The 21,238-nt window shown below is 39.4% G+C and overlaps 1 protein-coding gene across 7 annotated transcripts in view; it reads right to left on the bottom strand.

Moving 5' to 3' along the window:
• ESR1 (estrogen receptor 1) overlaps window positions 1-21,238 on the bottom strand; it is a 237,624-nt gene that overhangs the window by 130,471 nt on the left and 85,915 nt on the right. The gene's annotated exons all lie outside the window — the stretch shown is intronic.

The raw sequence follows: 21,238 nt of genomic DNA, 5'->3' as shown, positions 1-21,238 counted from the left end.
GTAATGAACATGTTTAAATGGAATTTATACCACATTATTTTGAGGTTGGAAAAAAATGCTACAGCAGAGGGCAGATTAGAGATTGAAGACAAATGTAATTACTGTACACAATTCCCTGACAATGTTAACATACCTGAATCATAATTTCAACATTAAACTGAACTTGCTGAGTTTAAGGGGAAAGGCGGAATCTAAACTAGACATCCAAACCAGGATCCCATTCCCGAGACAGGAACCCACAAGTTCAACCTCTCACAAATTATGCCACGTAATCCAAACTAAAGTATGCAGACCAGGAGCAAATAAAGTGCAGCACATTATGGTGTCTGCAGAACATGAGTTCCAGAAAACTCAAGGAAGTGATCCAAAGCACATTCAACAGAAGGAGAAGACCTCTTAAGCTCTACCTTGACAGGATGAGGGTCAATAAACCAAAACTGAATTCTAAATATATGGGAAGGTGGCTCTCAGGTCTGCGGATTAGAATTCTTCTGCTTCTGGAAGAATGGTACACTCTCCTAGAAGTAGCAGGTATGTAGCATGGAGGTCTCCTTGATTTGACAATGTCACATGAGGATCAGGTAGCCTTAGTGCAACAGAGTGCCTTCTACTAGCTTTGACCGATTGGTCAGCTTTGGCTGTTTCAGGGCAGAGATAGCCTGGCAACATTTACCCTTGTTCTGGAAACGCTGTAGCTGGATTACATCGGGATTACCACCAGCCAACTAGGCTTTTCCATTTGGCCCATGAGGGCATTTTCCCATACCACAGCCACCTGCCTCTCACTTGACATCAGATGTCACACCAGGTGTGTGGGGAGGTAAAGATGCAGCTGGATTGGCCAACCTGTAGAAAGCAAGAGTGAACTCACCACGCTGAGGAGTATGGAGTACAATCCTGCCTAGTTTGGGTGCACTAGTGAGTTCCTCTGAACCCTCTAGGGGTGCTCCTCAAGGGAGTTCAATCCTGTTTGGACACTCTTTCACTCCATCCCCCAAGGAGCCAATTTTGACAGGCGGGTGGGACAAGGATAGTTTGGCCATGGTGATTCATGCATTGGCAATCTCAAGACTCAATGATTGCAATATGCTCTATGTCTGGTTCAGACACTACAGCTAGTATAAACATCATAGGCTAAACTGTTGGTGGGGAAAGACTGCTGCCAACACCCCACTTCTGTGCTGAAAAGCTTTCACCAGCTGCTCATGTGCTACTGGGCCAGCTTCAGGCTTCTTGTATTTATTTGAGGTCATTGGGGGAGTCAGTTAGTAGTCCCCCATGGCTCAGATACACAGCTCATATTCATCAGGAGCAGTGTGTTCAGTATTGTAGGTCCAATTTTATGTAACTCCTTTCCAGTTGATGTCCCTGTTGAATTTCTGGCAACTACTGGTTGTATCTTTCTGTCTCAAGAAACAATGGAGTGTGCCTCCAGGCAGTTGAGGGGGGATGTGTCAAACTTCTGTGTTACCAGTACTGAAGTGACCTTCCATAGTGTACAAGCCTAGGAAGTGTATGGAGGTCCTAGGCTGCCCAGAGAATGACACCCTCCCCTCGGCCTGTGGTCCAAAAGAAAGTAGAGTCATACGTTTGGCACATGCTTGGCTCGGGGAGTTGCTAGAAGGAGGCGTACAAGGTGCCATCCAACCACCTTAGGGACTCCACTCGGGATTTGTGTAGGGTTTCTTCTTGCCTTCTCTTCTCCCAAATATATCCCACAAGACAGAAGGCTTAGGATCAGAGCTTTCTTTCTCCTAGATGGGATACCTTCCCAGGTTGTTAATCCCATCTGCCTCTCAATTTCCTCTACAGCACATGCAGAAATCACCTTCTTGACCGTTGAACCCCCTATTGATTTCATCCGCTCAATCCATCAGACTCTGATTTAATTGCTTTAACTAATATTTACTTTCATTAGATTGTATTCCTTGTACACTGCTTAGAGACCATTGTAATTAAGTGGTATATAAACTGTAGAAATATAAAATAAAACGAATAAATAAATAAACCCACCTGTCAGTCACCAGGTATCATTATAGTAAAAGCTTGCCCGGCATGTTTGTTGTCAGTTTCACATCTGTTCAGTTTTGTTTTGTTTCCATTCTGTTTTGTTTTCTGCAAATTGTTCTTTTAAACCACACAAAAGCTGTGTTTAAATTGTATACACTTCCTTAAATTGTATTTTTGTAAGCATTTTGTCCCAAAATACTCATTTTGGTATGCATCCCCTCCCTATACACATTTTTGTATACACTTCTAAAGCTGAGAACTACTTATCTCGCTTTATTGGCCGAGGGAGCCGACGTACAGCTTCCAGATCATGTGGCCAGCATGACTAAGCCGCTTCTGGCAAACCAGAGCAGCGCATGGAAACACCGTTTACCTTCCCGCCATACCTATTTATCTACTTGCATTTGATGTGCAAGGTTGCATTTTGATGTGCAAGGTTTCGAACTGCTAGGTTGGCAGGAGCAGGGACTGAGCAACAGGAGCTCACCTCGTCACGGGGATTCGAACCACTGACCTTCCGATCGGCAAGTCCTAGGCTCTGTGGTTTAACCCACAGCAACACCCGCATCCAAGCATCTCGGTAGGCTTGTCTAAACAAGAATGTTCTTAGCAGGTTCCAAAAGAATACCGTGTAGACACCTACTTGATCTCAATAGGCAGGGAGTTCCAAAGTGTAGGTTCTTCTGGTGCAAGGGGGTCTTGTGCTGGAGTTTCTTGATGCAGCTGGCACTGGGAACAGTGCTTAACAACTCTTTCCAAGCCACTAGACATCACTATGAGCTACAGCTTTCATCCAGAAAATTCTTGGCAGGCACCTCATGTAAACCTCTCAGACCCCTTTGCTGTTTCTGTCATGGTAACACCACCCGCATGACCCACAAGATGCAGGGATAATATAGGTCAGTTCTATATTCATTGCCCGGAATTCATTCCTGGATTCTGTTGCGGCCCCTGTAAAATGTAATGGATTACCCCAGATAGTACAGGAGTCTGCTGAGTCCACATTCTGATCTGGAATGCCTCTACAGGGGACAGATCCAGATGTTCTAAAAGCCCAGTGATTTGCATAGGGCAATCTTCAAAAGAGGATGGTTTTAGCAAATACTATCTTAGGATTGGGACGCGGGTGGCGCTGTGGGTAAAACCTCAGCGCCTAGGACTTGCCGATCGTCAGGTTGGCGGTTCGAATCCCCGCGGTGGGGTGCGCTCCCGTTGCTCAGTCCCAGTGCCTGCCAACCTAGAAGTTCGAAAGCACCCCCGGGTGCAAGTAGATAAATAGGGACCGCTTACTAGCGGGAAGGTAAACAGTGTTTCCGTGTGCTGCGCTGGTGCTGGCTTGCCAGATGCAGCTTCGTCACGCTGGCCACGTGACCCGGAAGTGTCTCTGGACAGCGCTGGCCCCCGGCCTCTTAAGCGAGATGGGCGCACAACCCCAGAGTCGGACACGACTGGCCCGTACGGGCAGGGGTACCTTTACCTTTACCTTTATCTTAGGATTTGGAAGATGGTCCTGATCTTTTGCATGTGATGAGGAGAATGTAATCAATCATCACCACAACTTCCAGGATGTCCTTTGGGAGCTTTTTAATGGCCCTTTGGAATATATCTCTGGCTGATGAAACTCCATAGGGCAACCTGTTACACTTGAATTTCTTGCAGCCCTCAAGTTCCATCTGCTGGTAAGCCTGGGGCATGTCCTACTTTTAAAATGGAGGCCTTCTCCAAGCAATGCGAGCAAGTACTAAGTTCTTGGAATGGGGTAAATGTCTAATTTATAAATTTGATTGATTATGACTTCTTATTCCAATCTACCCGGTTCTGTTTCAGTTCTCCCTGTGAGAGCACAGGGCACTGCTCTGGTTTTACAGTACTTTGGCTAGCTGCCCTCCTGGTATAAATACTGGCTTTTATTCCTCCTACTGTACCTACTCCTTCTTGAAATATTTTAGGGTGGCTTCTATGCCTCTACTTTACTTCAGCCATGTTGAACCAAGCAAAGTTTGGCCTTTCTTCCTTTTCTATTAAAGCCTTTAAGACTTTATATTGACCTTTGTATGTGACTGAACTCTTATTGATCCTAGGACTAGGAGATTTCTGCCAGTGTAAATCCTTAATTTCACTATTCTCTTGGCCAATGGACTCAGGTCTCCTTTACATTGTTGGTAACTCTCTTCATTTACAACTGTAACAGAAGCCCCTGACTCTACAGTATTTCCATGCCTACAGGTTGATTACTGAACTGCACAGTTACAGTATAAGTCTCCTTTTTTTTTTCTATTACACAGTAAACCAAGCGGATCTTCTAATCTGCCTCCTCTCCCCTTTCCATCTGTAAATAATAAGCTTTTTGTTTTCTTGCCTCTCTCTTGGACTGACTTGGTTGTGGAACGAGACAACCTCCTTCACGATTTCTTCCTAAATGCCTAGGTTTTATGAATTTATAGCATTGGGACATTCAGTGTTTACCAACATAGGCTGACAGCATTCCTCCTCAACAATAGCACCTTTCCAGATCTCTAAACATCTGCTGTGGGCTGCAGACTTGACTTATAGACTTATTTTGAGTTTCTCTGTTGTCAAGATGCAAATCCTGTACATTTGTCACCGTTGCTTCCATGGTAGTTGCCACCTTTAGCATAGGTCTGATCCCTATCATCCAGTAATTGCTTTTTACTTTTTGCATGACTAATTCCACACACATATCTGTCTCTCAACGTTCCCTCCAGATTTCCAGAAGAACAGGGTTCAGTAAGTTTTTAGAGATGAGCTATATACTCTGATACAGATTCACCTTCCTTCAACCTCCTATTATGGAATTTGAAACGTTTCACAATTATACTTGGCCTTGGAATATAGTGGTCAGACAAGATCTTTTGCAACTCTGCCAAACTTTTATCCTCTGGCTTTTGTGGTTTTAACAAGCTTCTTAAAAGGGAGTAAGTTGAACATCCACAAGCACTGAGAAATGCTGCCTTTTGTTTGTCATCTCAGTGATTACATTAGCAAGGAAATAGTGGCTCAGTATGTCAACATATTCTTCTGTTTCTGAATTAAATTCCTCAGTTTTTCCACAGGATGGCATACCTGGGGTTTTTTCTCATTGCCACTGTTAAATTCTTGTTTATTTAATATACAGGCCCAGAATAAGAAGCATACACACTACATAGGAAAAGGAAAGTAACCACAAGAATAAGCTAAACAGTGGAGTCTTAGCTCTAACTATCATAACTGGAGACAATATTAAATCTATAATTACTGATTACACAAGTAGTTTAGTTCTTTGGGGTCATCTGACTCCCTAGGCAAAGAGGACTGTGGTTTGTACTGTGCAGGCGCAACTAGGACAGTGTATAATTCAGTAAGACAGTTTAAGTCCAGCAGTGGCTGGCTTAAGGCAGCTGGCTACTAATGAATAGTCACTGTTCCCTCCATCCTGGGATACAGAAAAAACTCCATGGAGAGGAACAATGACAGAGGGTCTTGTGTGACCGCTTAGGCATCCACCCACCCGACCACCCAAAATGACACAAGCTTCTATGGCATTTGCATATGCTAATTTATGGGTATAAATACAAATTTATAAATAATGTCTATAATCTAAATAGAAACAAAATATATCTCATCATAGTGGGGAAGACTGCGACCAAGTGACTTCTGTGTCTTCTCAGTCATCTATCAGGTGCTGTTGATGGACAACTTCAAGGTCTCTGCTCTCCCTTCATATAATTATCTTGAAATTAGACTTGTACCACATAAGAGCCTCCTTCAGTAGAGGATTCTCCCCTGAAAGCTCTTTAAATAGAAAGTTGCACTCTGTAATGTAGGACCTATGACCATCATAAGAAAGCCCCCAATACCTCATTCAGATTCTGCTCAAAAACTGAATGTTGCTATCCAAGGCAAAGCAGGAAGAGGCAAAGCAGGCAGATGTGTAATGAACTGCACTGCTGGGAGGGTGATTAGATGGTACCCAAAATGAGCCAGGCAGGCCTGACCAAATGTGAGGATACACCAAGCCAGCAAGTATTCCTTTGCAACTAGGACTTGCCCAAAATGTGTCATCAAATAGTAGCACAACTGGGTGAAGTAAACCAAGCCTGGTAGCTGAGCCCTATAAGGCTAGCAGAGTAAACTGATCCCCCTGTGCTGGTCTAGTTTCCTTGTCATCAGAATTACAGCAATTATTTTCAAAGCCATCTTGCTGAGTAATGGCTTTAAGTTTATACTCTGCAAAAGATGTATTTGATTATGTGGCTATTATTTTCAGAATTGTAGTGCTTCCAAGGGTTCATTCTCTCCTCAAGTGGTGTTTTCTGAAAATTATACATAAGAGCCTCTGGTAGAGAATGTGGAATCCAGAATCTGTTGAACAAGGCAGAGAATGCAGGTACAGAACTTGTGGGAGAAGGCAGAACATCTAGATGCCAGTCTATGATAGAGGAAGCCTAGAAGCATTATTGAGCATTTTATATTTGCTGTGTTTTAACACAAGCCAGACTGGGCCAGCCATGGGAACTATGTCCTTTCTTGAAGGCACTGTGTACTGTACTAAAACTGTAACCAAAGCCACGTTTGAACCACTTCTGGGCTCTTTCCAATAAAGTTGTTGACAAACTAGAATGGAGTGGAGAACAGTGTTACGTAGGAGTTCATGCCTGTTGTATGGTTCTGGGAATATTGGCAATTCACCGAGCTACGCACTACAACCCATAGGTCCCATTCCTGGTCAGTCACCACCAGTTCAAACTCCATGAGTATCTATGTGGAAATGAGATTTTTTTGCTCCTACACTTTAATATTTGTTTACACTGAATTGCATTTGGAATTTTATTGCCCATTCACTCAGTCTGAATTAAGTTCTTTTGGGGGCTGAATGATGAACAGTGTCTAGTTCATCTACAAGTTCATTATCTTACGTGTGTGTTTGACTTTTTAGATTATTTGGGCCTTTAAACTCAAAGATAATAATCGCTTGGGAAAATAAATTATACAATTCACTTTGCTCTGTTTTGATGTTTTCTTAATTTTCCTAAGTATAGTTTATACATTAACTTTCTGCTACATTAACACCTGAAACAAAGCAGTACTAAACCAGAAAACTGAACAATTACTACAAGTGATTGTATGAAGTCTTCTTTTTTCCAGTAAAATGGCAAAGAGGCTATTCCTTTTGCCAGCTTGTTGTAATATTCCAGCTTCACCTTTATAAATTCCAACCTCTACACTACTAAATATATTGGAGTCCTGTCCTCATTTGACTCTATTCACCCTACAGCCATGAGGATGATAAAGATCCAGAACATAAATCATGTGAGTAAACATTAAGGAGCTATGCACTTAAACTCAGTGAAGAGACAATTGTTGACAATTTTAAATAATAAAAGGCTGTCTCAGACAAGGGGTTGTAAAACAGGTGCAGGTGAGTAAGCCACCGTCAATGCAATATACAGGCCTCCCCACAGAAAACCCCACAAAAAATTCGAAAGCTTTGGGAGACAGTAGATTTCAAAAAGACTAGCTCGTCTCAATTATTTCCATGGGTCTACTCTATGTCTGGATCCAACCAAAGGTTTCTTTGTTTTCTACATAATTCATAAATCTTGAGGAAACTTGATCATATTTCTGGAATACATGGTCTGTTTATTTCCCTTTCATTTATCACTGTCATTCCAAGTTCCCAAGTGAAGAGAAATGGAGAAATGGTGCATTCAGGGTTCAGGTGTATGAATATGGTAACACTGGTTGTATTTCTGGACCTCTCAAAGCTTTTTGGTGATTTGTTCTTTGGGGCTGCTAAGCTAGGTGAGCAATCTTACTAGATACCCATAGTCCTACTATGTACTGCGATACCTTCTTTTGTCTCAAGGAGCATGCTCTGTTTACATAGGCTCTTCCCTATGATCCCTGCACAGTATTCTCCATCACAGGAGGCAGCCTACGTGGGTAGAAAAGGATCTGAAAATTTGACATTAAAGTACTAACAAACAAATGAAAACTGACAGATCTATAGCTCTTTGATCAAGTGAGCAGGACTTCTCTTTCTCTTACACACATATATGAAGCTTAAGACTGTACAAGGTTTGTTTTTCTTTAACTAAAAATGACAGAAGAGCAATATCTGTTTGCCAGTTTGCTGTCAGTTTTAGTCTTGGGTCTCATGATCACAAAAAGTTGGCCATCATAGAGCTGAAATCCACACTGAGCTTTAGCTATCACTTTATTTGTTGGGTAAAACTTCATGTGAAACCACAGCAGGATGAGAGGATTAACAACTTTACAATAGAAAACTGTAGAACCTATTCCATCAGAAAGAGGAAATAAGCTTGCTAGCAAAGACAGAAACTGGGCCAGCAGTTTGTCCACATTCAAGTATTGCTGGGAGGCAAAACCACAAGCAGAGAGCCAGAACTCTAGAAGAAACTCCACCATAGTAATTTGAAATCAAGTTTGAGTGGTTCCAGATTGTGTCTGCATTCCATGTTGTAGACACTGTCTTTTAAAAGAGCTGGAAGATACAAGACAACCACCACAAGAAACACAACATGAACATTCACAACATGAATGGTGTTAAAAAAAATATGAACTACAGCAGCTCAAGAAACAGATATGTGGAAAGAAATGCCACCAAAAACTCATGTTATTATTATAAGCACTAAGTATATTATATTGCCTACTTTTCATATTTTGGGTGCTTTTTGAAATCTGCCACAGTTGGGAGGACAGTCCCTAGTCCAAATATCGTTTTAGGGCCAAAGTTCAAGTTATGCAAAAGATCCATGACTGGAAGTTCTGGCGTTCTGGCTTGCTAACGTTTGTTATTGTTTTGACTTTTTTTAAAATATCAGGGGCTCCCAAATAGATCAGATAGAGGGACAGGAATTGAACTAGAGCTGCAATTGTTTGCTATTTGCTGTGCTGGAGAACAATACAGACACAAGACAGTATCTGTATTTCTTTGTCTACCTAGCAGGTCAAACAACAGCTGGAGGGAGAAGGGAAATTAAATGGGAGATAAACATTATTCACTAACCTCGCCCCTTTTTCTAGCCTTCCAGATAAATATATTGCTACATCCAATCTAACAAGAGGGAGATCCCCTTGCTGTGCTGTGGTTTAAAAGGGGTAAACCACGCCCCCCCGGCTGAATGGATTAACCTGCCAGGGGCCATGACACGGGGCTTCGCCAGCCCCTGCTGTGTGTAGAGGACACGTGATCTGACTGCAACACCATCCCACTCGGAAGTGGGACGACTTTCTCACATAATAAGCAGTATGTCCTGCTGACATGCAATCACATAGATCAGGGATTAAAAACTGGATCTGGCTGGTGGGATGGATCCAAAACACACACACTCTTGTGGGTCATTTTGACAGGTAGACTGCATCCTCTGTGGCAAGAGTTGTGGCCCACCTGTCAATCATATGGCATCAGATGATTTCACTTCAAAGCAAGAATTAGAAATGTGTTCCCAATTTGTCCTTTCTTCCCTTTGCAGTCATAGCTTGAATTCAAGCTATGGCTGCAAAGGAAGGTTGCTGGCTGCACCTGCTAAGGAAGGCGTGAGAGTGCATTCCATATGGGCCCCCATTTTTTCCTTGTTAGCTGCAATTCTACATACTGTATGGTGACAGAAAAAGGTGCCACATTCAAAAAAGGACTGAACTAGAATTAAAATTGCAGAGCTTTGAAAAACTAAAAGACAAAGTGCGAGATTGGCTTCACTATTACCAAATAATGGAGGCATACAAATTGGATAAGAAAATTGGCTTCCAGGTGGAAAAATCAAAATTGGAAACAGAACTGTTAGATCCCAAAACTAAGACTCTGTCAAGAATGTATAGCTTGCTGTTGAAATGGAACACTCAGGACGAAATGGTGAAATCTGCTATCATAAAATGGGCACAAGATGTGGGACATAACATTATGCTGGCTGACTGGGAACAGTTATGGACCACAGGTATGAAGTTTATGGCATGTAATGCCTTAAGAGAGAATATTATGAAAATGATATACAGGTGGTACATGGCACCAGTCAAGCTCACAAAAATATATCATTTGCCCGATAATAAATGTTGGAAATATAAAGAGACTGAAGGTACATTCTTTCACCTTTGGTGGACGTGCCCAAGGATTAAGGCTTTCTGGGAGATGATCTATAATGAAATGAAAAAGGTATTTAAATATACCTTCCTGAAAAAAACAGAGGCCTTTCTCCTGGGCATGGTCAGCCAATTGGTGTTAAAGAAGGATAGAACTTTTTTTATGTATGCCACAACAGCAGCAAGAATACTCATCGCAAAGTATTGGAAGACACAAGAGCTACCCACCCGGGAAAAATGGCAGATGAAGGTGATTGACTATATGGAACTGGCGGAAATGACTGGCAGAATCCGAGACCAGGGAGAAGAGTCGGTAGAAGAAGATTGGAAGAAATTTAAAGACTATCTCCAGAAATATTGTAAAATTAAGGAATGTTAGAAGGATGTTGGAATGAAGTTATGTGGTTTTAGTAGTAATGTTATAAAGGAGTATTTAAAGATGGATTATTAACAGGTGAGAATGTAAAGTTATAATATATTAAGATAAATTAGTAAGATAAAAGTAAAAATGGAAAGGATTTGCTGAAATAACTAATTGAACTAGAATACAAAAAAGGGAGGTGTGAGGAGGTCAGGGAAACATTAGTAAATGAAAGACAAGATATGGAAAAGTTGGTTTGTTTTTAATTGTTTTTACTTTATTGTATTTTGTATTTTTGTATTTTTTTGTATTTTTTTCTTATTTTTGTAACTTTTTTGAAACTTTAATAAATATTATTAATTTTTTTTTTTTAAAGGACTGAACCAGCAACTAGAAAGGAAGGATCAGTGAGCCCCCAGTTCTTCCCTTTCAGGCTGGTCCCAGGGTTTTACCTGACCCATGCCTGAAAGGTAATAGACAGGCGACCACAGCTCTTGCCACAGAGGATGCAGTCCTTGCTTTTTGTAACTGTGTATGTGGAATATGATGGCATAAGCATTAGAGTCACCACCACATATTTAGTTAGTTGTATTTTATACCCGACGCTTCTTTCAAAAGCTACACAGAGCAGCTTGCAAAATGTGAACGATATCATCAATGCACTAATATAATAGAAAATAACAAATTACCAACACAACAGAAACAGTACAGCATTAAAACACCATTACATGACTAAGGAGAGCCAATGGCCCACTGGAATAAAATTGGCTCCACTGCATGTGTTAAAACTAGTAAAGATCGAGTCTCTTATATCCTACTGTCTTGGTCTAATAGGCCTCAACTTTTTTTTTTTTTTAGTATAGACACTGTTGTAATCTCTGCTGCCAGTATTTCAAAGTAGAAAAAAAGTTTCCACTCACAGGAAATTGTCACTGGTGAACGAATGACAGCTTTTCTCATTCATCCTGCATCGAGATGACAGCTCCAATCAAATACAATTGTAACAAATTGGTTACCATGACCATAAATCACAACTCTGTATTAGGGGTGGAATTTTCTGAAAATCCATTTGCTTCCTCCAGTGGTCCCATTCTGGATCATGCTCCTGCGTCTGCAATTTTGCACTACCACTTGCTCTGATAAAGCTACTCCCCATCTACCTCACAGTGAACTATGGAGTACCTAATATTAGCTAAAGCTGAAGCTTGGAGAACCACCCCACCAAAGTTGTCCATAAATGTATTCTTATCAAGTCATGCCTACACTACAAACTGTAACTGATAAACACACATACATAGATCTCCTTTGGGGGCATAGCCCACCCAATGAGACTACCCAAGCAGAAATGACATCCATTCAAAAATAGTTTGATCACATAACTAGATTCTCACGGAAGCAAGCAAAGGAACTGGCATAAAACATACCATACTCAATGTAAGTTTCCTGCCCAAAGTCCTTTTTGATGTTAAACACAAATGCTGTGAATATGTTCCCATGTGAAAGTTTACAGTCACTTAAATGTGATTTCCACCACTGATGGTTAAATGCCTACTTTCAGACATTCACAACATGCATCTGGATTTGTTGGCATTCACATTTCAAAGTCTAGCTTGTATGAATAGCAACCTGCTATATGAAACTAGTATTTTTTTGCAACTGAGCTTTTCTTTGTCTTATGTACAAAATACAGCTGGTGAATATGAGGAGATAGCTTAAAGGATTTATCCAATATGGTACAAATTATATGGTTAATTTAAGAACAGAAGGAAAGGATTAGGGAATAATCCCAAAGCATATGGAAGTGGCTTTAGAATAGTTGCACATCTCTCTATCAGTTTCAGGCATGAATCTGGTCTTCCATAATTTAGGAAACCCAAGGAGATTTGTGTCTGATAGATAAACCCCTGGCAAAGATCAATAGAAGGGCTGAATTGACCTGAGAACTTATTTTGTTATGGGAAGACAGGCATTCTGACCTGAGGCTTACCCTCATAGCCTGCAAAAGCACCCTATGCAGTGAGTCTAGGGGAACGTTTTACATAAATGCATTAGCATTGTAGAAATCCAGGAAGACATTAAGCCTTCTCCAGAGCAATAACGGCTCCAGTAGCATTTGCATTGCAGACGTTCACAGTTGTTTAATTGCAGAAATTGCCAAGAATTAGTGTTTGGAAGACTGAATTATTGCTGAGAAGCATTTAGTTATTTGAACTCATTTGTACTGTTATGTTGAGGAGAATATTGAGCATTATTCACCATACTGCTTGCTTTAATTACTGAGTAGGGAGTGCTTCACCACAAATGTGATTCTGATACAAGAAAAGAAGAATTTCATGTGCCCTTGTCAAGCAAGCTTCACTACTGCAGGATTTTGTTTGCCAAAAAAATACAGTGCCAAGGTCAGTATGCCCTACAGTAGAAATGAGCAAATAAGGGCCCTCTCCCAACAATATACACAACAGGGTTTGTTCTTTATCTAGACAAAGTGTGGCTTGACTAATGTGGAATCAGGCTTGTACCCTAGGATAGGTGTGGATAATTGTCAGTCCATGGGTTACATGCATCCCTCAGCTGCTCTTCATTCAGGGCTCCAAGATTCAGGGACCCTTGCGCACTTTTCCTGACTGCCAGGCTGATCAGCCATCAAGTGGGCAACATGGAAAAGATCACTGGGTGCCAGAGACAATGATATTGATATTGGGATACCTGGGGAATGAAGGCTTTAACCTGCCCCTCCACCACAACTCTGCATATGCTCAAAATAGCTGTCCCCCACATGGCTAATAGTAGTGCAGAGACAGCAATTTTGGCTGCATTGGAATTGCTAGAGAGTGGCGGCTTCAAGCTCGCTCCACCATTAGGAGACTGAAGAATGAACGCCAAATATCAATGTTGGAAAGGTTGCATGCATACTGCTCAGGTATTAAGCACTGCAAAATATGGACATTTGGAATCAGCTTTATGGTTATGGAACAATAGCTTCTGCGAGCACAAATCAAAACAGAGGTAAAACTTCATCCAATATTCACACCAACAAAGGGGCTAGTAAAATCAACAGCAGGAAAAGCCACTGGTTTGTTGAGCCTTAATGCTTTAATGTTGCATCTCAGCTGCTGTGTAAAGAGAGAAATGCATTTTCATCTCTGGAGTGGAACAAACGGGACTTTGGTGTTTCAGCAACAGTTGTTTTTTCTTGGCAGATGTTTCAACACTCAGAACAGAAAAGATCAAAGAACACAGTTCAGTGCCGGGGGCGGGGGCGGGGTGGGGTAGGAAATCAGGGTTATTCATTATTTCAACAATCTTGGTTTCTTTGCTTGTTCTCTTGTTTGCATTGTTTTCTGGCAAACCAAATGGTGTCACTCCCGAAGTACACTGGAGTGGTCAATAGTCTGGATTGTTCTTGGGCAGTAAACTCTCTATGGTAGTACTAAGTGTTAACGAAGCTAACATTAAAGATAGCTATATATTTATTCTTTCATTGACAAACACAACGATTCAAAATACATCAACTTGTCCAAAGGCACTGTTTTCTATGGCATAACAGATATTATGCAAGGTGCACTATTGATGGATTATGCCTCTCTTGAAGCAAAAAAGGAACAATACATTGAAGTGGCTTGAAACTGAGGCTAGACAAATTTAGACCAGAAACCTTGTTTTGGACGCATATAATAGACATTGTATGGATGAGCAAGCCCCCCCCGCCCCAAGGCTCCTAAAATCTTCTGCCCCCAGGGCCCACTTGACATGGCTGAAAACTACTCAGGACCACCAGACACAAAATGGTGACAGAGTTTGGCGTTGGCAATTACTGGCATCATTTTCTAGCGATATGATCCTACATTTTAAAAGAAAACAATGTATTGAAATAGAAACTAGTATTAAAAAGCTCTGTTCTATTTCAGTATGATCTTGGCATAGAATATATGTAGTTGCAAGTCGTCTGCAACTCTGCAGAGTAGGACTTACTGCTGTGTTGCACTGCTCAGCTATTATGTTGACAGTCAACATAACTTTGATGTAGTGTAAGCAGATGAATCAATCTCATGTCTAAGGATAAGACAGCATGTTTTTACTATCTAACTTGCTTTGGAGCATTTAATTTTATTTTATTTTTATAAATATTTATTGAGGTTTTTCATAATAGAACAAAGTCGAAGAAAATACACCAATAACAACAATCAACAAAAAAGAAAAACAAACAGAGTCAAAAACGGCACAACATAACAAAAGAGAAATAGAAAAAAAAAAGAAAAAAATTATTACTTGCCTTTACTATCTCTAGAGCCTGACTATCTCTTTCCTGACTTCCTCACATCTCCCTTTTCTGTGTTCTCCTTTACACAATCAATTTTAGCAATTTCCTATCCTCTTTCCAATCTTGTTCCATGTTGTATACTTCAACCTATTATGCATTTACTTTCCTTCTCTTTTAAACACTATTTCACATGTTCATTATAACTTAATCCCTTATATCATTTATTTAATCACAACATAATAATGCTCTGGCCTTACCCCTTCTTTTCCACATCATTTTTGCGTATTTCTTTTTACCAATTTCCTAATGCCATATTATTTTTGTATCCAACATCATTTTAACATTCAAACATTTTGCAATGTTTTTGTAGGTATTTGGAGCATTTAAGAGTGCCTATAACAATAGGACCTATATGTTTGACAGTTTTGTATCTGTTGTTTCTAAGGTATTCATAGACTCAGGCTGCAATCCTATATACTCCTACCCAGGAGTATAAACCCCATTGACTCTACTGCCAAGTAGATGTGTGTAGGATTGCACTATTGGCTATTTTGGGCAGATATTCAAGAACAGGTAGGCTAAAGCTCAACACTTGAATCAGTTTTATTTGTTTTGGAAAGCATAAGGGACATTTGCAGTTTGAGGTTATAGTAAACTTTGTCTATGGGGATTTATATGCCTAATATACTTTCATATTTAATGTAAATAATAAATATATATAATGTATTCATGACAAGACATTATTTCTTTTAGGACTTTTGACATTTTTTATTTGAAGCATTTGGGATGACTTACAGTTTGGTTGGTTCCTAATAGACTGTATCTTAAAATTTAGATGCACCGGCATATTGAATTTCTAGTCCTCAGGCCAGCACAAGTCAGCTGGATGGCCTGCTCATAACTCTATTGCCACATCTGGGATCTGAGCCCTTGTTCCAGATGTTTCTTGTAGGAGCCATTTCTATGCCATATGTATATATTTCATTCGAGGGTTATATAAGTGTTCATAATTTAATGGAAAATATATGCAACTAGACATACAATGCTTGGGGCAACAGTATGTATCTGTATTCTTAATGGGGTTTATTGTGCATTGCCTTATGCACTGCTTTTTTTCAGTGATGAAGCAATTTATAAATTCAGGGTGATATCTAACTCAATCATACTCGGAGTAATCATATCCAGTGAAATCAAAAGATTTAAGTCCATTTCAGTAGGTCAGTTCTGACTATGAGAACCATCAGGTATCACACATAATAAATAGGAAATGCTTTGTGTTCATACCCTCCAGAAGATCTAGGACTCCTATCACCCAGCCAGCATGGCAAATGGTTAGAGATGATGGGAGCTGGAAGTCCAATAACATCTGGACACCACAGGTCCTACATCTCTACTATACTAGCCTCTGATCGCATACTAGTTCTAATCTGAGACATGGTTAATCAAACCTATAGTAAAAACATCTGAGAATATCTAGGAGTTTGATGTATGCAGTCTTTTTCAACTGAAATCTGTAAGTAACTTAGCCCACTAAAAAGGTGCACAGAAAAAAAGACAGATTGAATGGCAGCTGCTGCTTGTTAATAAAGCCAGCTTTCAAACCTGTATTTTGCATGTCTTAACAGAGACCCTTTATAGATTATATTAAATACAGTGGTGCTTCGCAAGACGAAAAGAATCCGTTCCGCGATTCTCTTCGTCTAGCGGTTTTTTCGTCTTGCAAAGCAAGCCCATTGACGGCCTAGCGGATTAGCACCATTAGCGGCTTAGCGGCTTTTAGCGGCTTAGCGGATGAGCTGATAAGCGGCTTAGCGGCTTAGAAAAAGGGGGGATTTCCTTTTTCTATAAAGATAAAAGATTTAAGATCACTGAGAGCCAGGAAGTGGGTAAATTTCTGCGTAGATATGAAAAAGACCTCGGGAAGGTGGAGGAGAGATATGGAGGAAGAAATGGAGACCTAGAGGAGAGAAGAAGAAGAAGAAGAGAGAGAGGAAGAGAACAGGAAGAAAAAAGAAGGGAAGGAGAAGAGGAGGAAGAAGAAGGAGAAGGGGAAGTGGGGGAAGAAGAAGTGGAAGAAGAAGAGGAGGAAACAGAAAACAAAACTACTCGAATTTAAATTGATAATTATTGGTTTAGCGGAAAGTAAACATAATAATGAATCTGAAAATTTTATCATGGAATGTAAATGGTGTGAATGAAAAAACCAAAAGGAATAAAATTGTGAATGTCTTGAAAAGAAAGAAACTTGATTTAATCTGTATACAGGAGACACACGTGATCAAAAAGCATAAACACATTTTGTTAAACAAAAAACTGGGAGTAGAATTTATAAATTCCATAGCAGGAAAAAAAAGAGGAGTAGTAACATATGTCAATGAAAAATGGGAACCTAAACTGATTTATAAAGATGACAAAGGGGGTGTTGATGGGGGTGCAAATCAACTTCCAGGGTGAAAAATTCAATGTGATAAATATATATGCCCCGAATTCGAACAAATTGGAATTTTTTAAGAAATTAGAGCAAGTTTTATTAGAGTTAGAAGGTAACAGGACGATATTACTGGGAGACTTTAATGGAGTGCCGGCACTAGAAATTGACAGACAGACAGAAAAGAAAAAGCGTAACCAAGGGAAACTGCCAAGATCCTTTGAGGATCTGGAGGAAAATCTGGACTTAATAGACATCTGGAGACACAAACATCCAACAGAGAAGCAATTCACCTTTTTCTCAGAAACACACAAAAGTTGGGGCAGAATCGATCAAATCTGGATCTCAAGAGAACTTACTTTAAGAACCGCAAAATGTGAAATCCAACCGAGAACACTCTCTGACCATAATTCAATAATGCTGGAAATAAAAGGTGCATCACAGGGGGGGTTCAGATGGAGATTGAATGAATATTTACTGGATAGTGAAGAAGTTATTGAAAAGGCCAAAGTCACTTTAAAAGATTATTTCGATTGGAATCTCAATACAGGAACAAGTATAGAAGTAGTTTGGGATGCCAGCAAGGCAGTCTTAAGAGGTTTCTTCATCCAGCAAAATAACTATAAGAGGAAAATAAGAGAACAAAAGAAAGAAGAAATTCTCAGTCAGCTAAGAGATTGCGAGAAAAAACTGATAACAAACCCGAAAGACGGACAAAACATACAAACAATAAAAATATTACAAACACAATATTCAATGTTAACAAATCAAGAAATCGAATGGAAAATTAAGTTAATGAAGCAAAAATATTTTGAATCAGCTAACAAAACGGGTAAACTATTGGCTTGGCAACTGCGAAGAAGGCAAAAACAAAATGTGATAAATAAGATAAAAATAGGGAAACAATTGACAGAAGACCCAAAAGGAATAAAGGAAAATTTCCTCAAATTTTATGAGAAATTGTATAAAAAAGAAGAGGAAGATTTAACTCAAATAGAAAAATACTTAGAAGACTGCAGTGGGAAGACCATAACAGAGGAAGAAAGAGTTCAATTAAACAAATCTATAAAAACAGAAGAGATCCAGAATGCGATAAGAAAAATGAAAATAGGGAAGGCCCCGGGACCGGATGGACTGTCTGCCAAATATTACAAAGTACTTGAGAACCAACTAATGCCAGTGCTATGTGATATCATGAATAATATTCTAAGAGGAGGAAAGGTACCAGAGTCATGGAGAGAGGCTCATATTATGTTGATCCCCAAACCGGATACGGATAAATTAAACATTAAGAACTACAGGCCTATATCATTATTAAATAACGATTACAAAATCTTCGCAGAGGTTATGGCAAATAGACTGAAAAAGTGTTTAGTAAATTTAATCCATAAAGACCAGGCAGGATTCCTCCCAAATAGGTTTCTGAAAGATAATGTAAGATATACTATAAATATAATCGAATATTTGGAGACTAAGAATGAGGTACCTGCGGCGTTAATTTTCATCGATGCGGAGAAGGCCTTCGATAATGTGTCATGGTTGTTCCTACTAAAAAGTATGGAGAAAGCAGGGATAGAGGGCGAGTTTATGAAAGGCATAGAGGCAGTATATTCGAACCAAACTGCCAAATTGATTATAAATAATAACTTAACAAATACATTTAGAATCGAAAAAGGAACAAGACGGGGATGCCCTCTCTCCCTGCTTTTGTTTATTATGGTACTAGAGGTGATCGCGAATAAAATAAGAGCAACACCGGAGATTCAAGGGATCAAAGTAGGAATAAAGGAATATAAATTAAAAGCCTATGCAGACGATTTGATGTTATCCTTGGAAGAGCCGCAAAAAAGTGTCAACAAAGCGCTGGCAATATTAGAAGAGTATGGCAAACTATCCGGTTTTAAATTGAATAAACTAAAGACAAAAATGATGACCAAAAATCTGGGAAAGGATGAAAGAGAAAAATTAGAGATACAGAATGGAATTAAGGTGACTAAAAAAATAAAATATCTGGGAATCTGGCTAACTACAAAAAATATAAATTTAATCCAAAACAATTATTCGACAATATGGAAAGAAATTAAAAAAGATTTAGATATTTGGAATAGAGTCAAACTTTCGTGGATGGGTAGAATGGAGGCAATAAAAATGAATGTACTCCCAAAAATGTTGTTCCTGTTCCAAAACATCCCAGTGATTAGAGGCCCCAAAATATTTAAGGATTGGCAGAAAACCCTTTCAAAATTTATATGGCAGGGGAAAAGGCCGAGAATCAGATTTAAATTACAGATAGGTAGCCGTGTTGGTCTGCCATGGTCAAAACAAAATAAAATAAAAAGGTGCTACTGGAAGGATTTTTTTAATTTAGATTTAAATTACTCACAGATCGAAAAGAAAGAGGGGGATTCTAGGTCCCAAATTTAAAACTATACTTCGAGGCCGCCTGCCTTTGTTGGATCAAAGATTGGATAACCCTGGAAAATACCGATCTATTAGACCTAGAAGGGTTCAACAATAGGTTCGGTTGGCACGCCTATTTGTGGTTAAATAAAGGAAAAGTACACAAAGGGTTCTCAAGCCATATCATTAGAGGACCACTATATGAAGTTTGGGAGAAAAATAAAAAACTTTTAGAATGGAAACCACCCTGGTGGTTGTCCCCAACGGGGGACAAATATGGAAGCAAATATGGAAGGACAAAGATTGACATATGAAGACCTACTGATAAGATCTGAAGGCGGCTGGAAACTGAGACCATACGAAGATTTGAAAGGAAAACTAACAGGCTGGCTACAATACCATCAAATAAACGCAATATGGACGGAAGATAAAAAAGTAGGAATGAATGAAAAGAAATCCAAATTTCAGATAGAAATAATTGAAGGTAAAACTAAGTGACTATCTAAAATGTATGATATACTATTGGAATGGGACACCAAAGATGAGGAAATAAAGGAGGTTATGACAAAATGGGCAATGGACCTGGGACATAATATAGAGTATGAAAAATGGTCAAAATTATGGAATGACGGAATAAAATTTACGGCAAGTGTCGCACTTAGAGAAAATTTGGAAAAGATGATCTATAGGTGGTATATCACACCAGTAAAATTAGGAAAGATGTATAAAACAGGAAATAAGGCCTGCTGGAAGTGCAAAATGAAAGAAGGCAATTTCTTCCATATGTGGTGGACGTGTGAGGAAGTGAAGAAATTTTGGGATTTGATTTACAATGAGTTAAAAAAAATATTTAAATACACCTTCCCTAAAAGACCAGAGCCCTTTTTACTAGGAATAATTGGGGATGAAATTAAAAAAGAAGACAAGACTTTGTTTCAATATTCGACAGCAGCGGCCAGAATACTAATTGCACAAAATTGGAAAAGTGCAAATATACCAACGGTGAGGGAGTAGCAATCAAGATTATTTGAATTTGTTGAATTAGCAAAAATGACACAAAAAAATTAGAAACCAAAAAAATACAAAGTTTATTGGCGATTGGAATAAATTTATGGTTTACATTGAAGGAAATCATAGAAACTTAAAAACTATAGCAGGTCTGTTATAAAACTTACAATGTGTAAATCAGTTATAATTACCAGCTGCAGAAAATGGAGTTTTATATTAAGAAGCCCGAAATCGGGAGGGAAGGAAGTCAAACTTTATGTCTGAAACTGTTTTTGTCATGTGTGCTCTTTTCCCTTTTTTTTTTTTTTGTTTTCTTCTTTCTTTCTTTCTTTCTTTTTTTTTTTTTTGGTTTAACGTTTTTGTTGTAACTGAAACTTAATAAAAAGAATTTTTTTAAAAAAAAAGAAAAAGGGGGGGAGGGGAAAAAACCCCCGCAGGAACTCGCAAGACATTTTCGTCTTGCGAAGCAAGCCCATAGGGAAATTCGTTTTGCGAAGCACCTCCAAAACGGAAAACCCTTTCGTCTAGCGGGTTTTCTGTCTTGCGAGGCGTTCGTCTTGCGGGGCACAACTGTATGCCATAAATACAACCATTTGGGGGGGGGGCAATGGGATGCAAATAAGAAGCAGGCTGGGACACACACACACACACACACACACACACATTAACA

This window comes from Podarcis erhardii (assembly GCF_964252035.2).
Source record: "Podarcis erhardii genome assembly, chromosome: 3".
Taxonomy (NCBI): Eukaryota; Metazoa; Chordata; class Lepidosauria; order Squamata; family Lacertidae; genus Podarcis; species Podarcis erhardii.
Note: the sequence above shows the minus strand (reverse complement) of the source record. Positions and strands in the feature narration are given on the sequence as shown.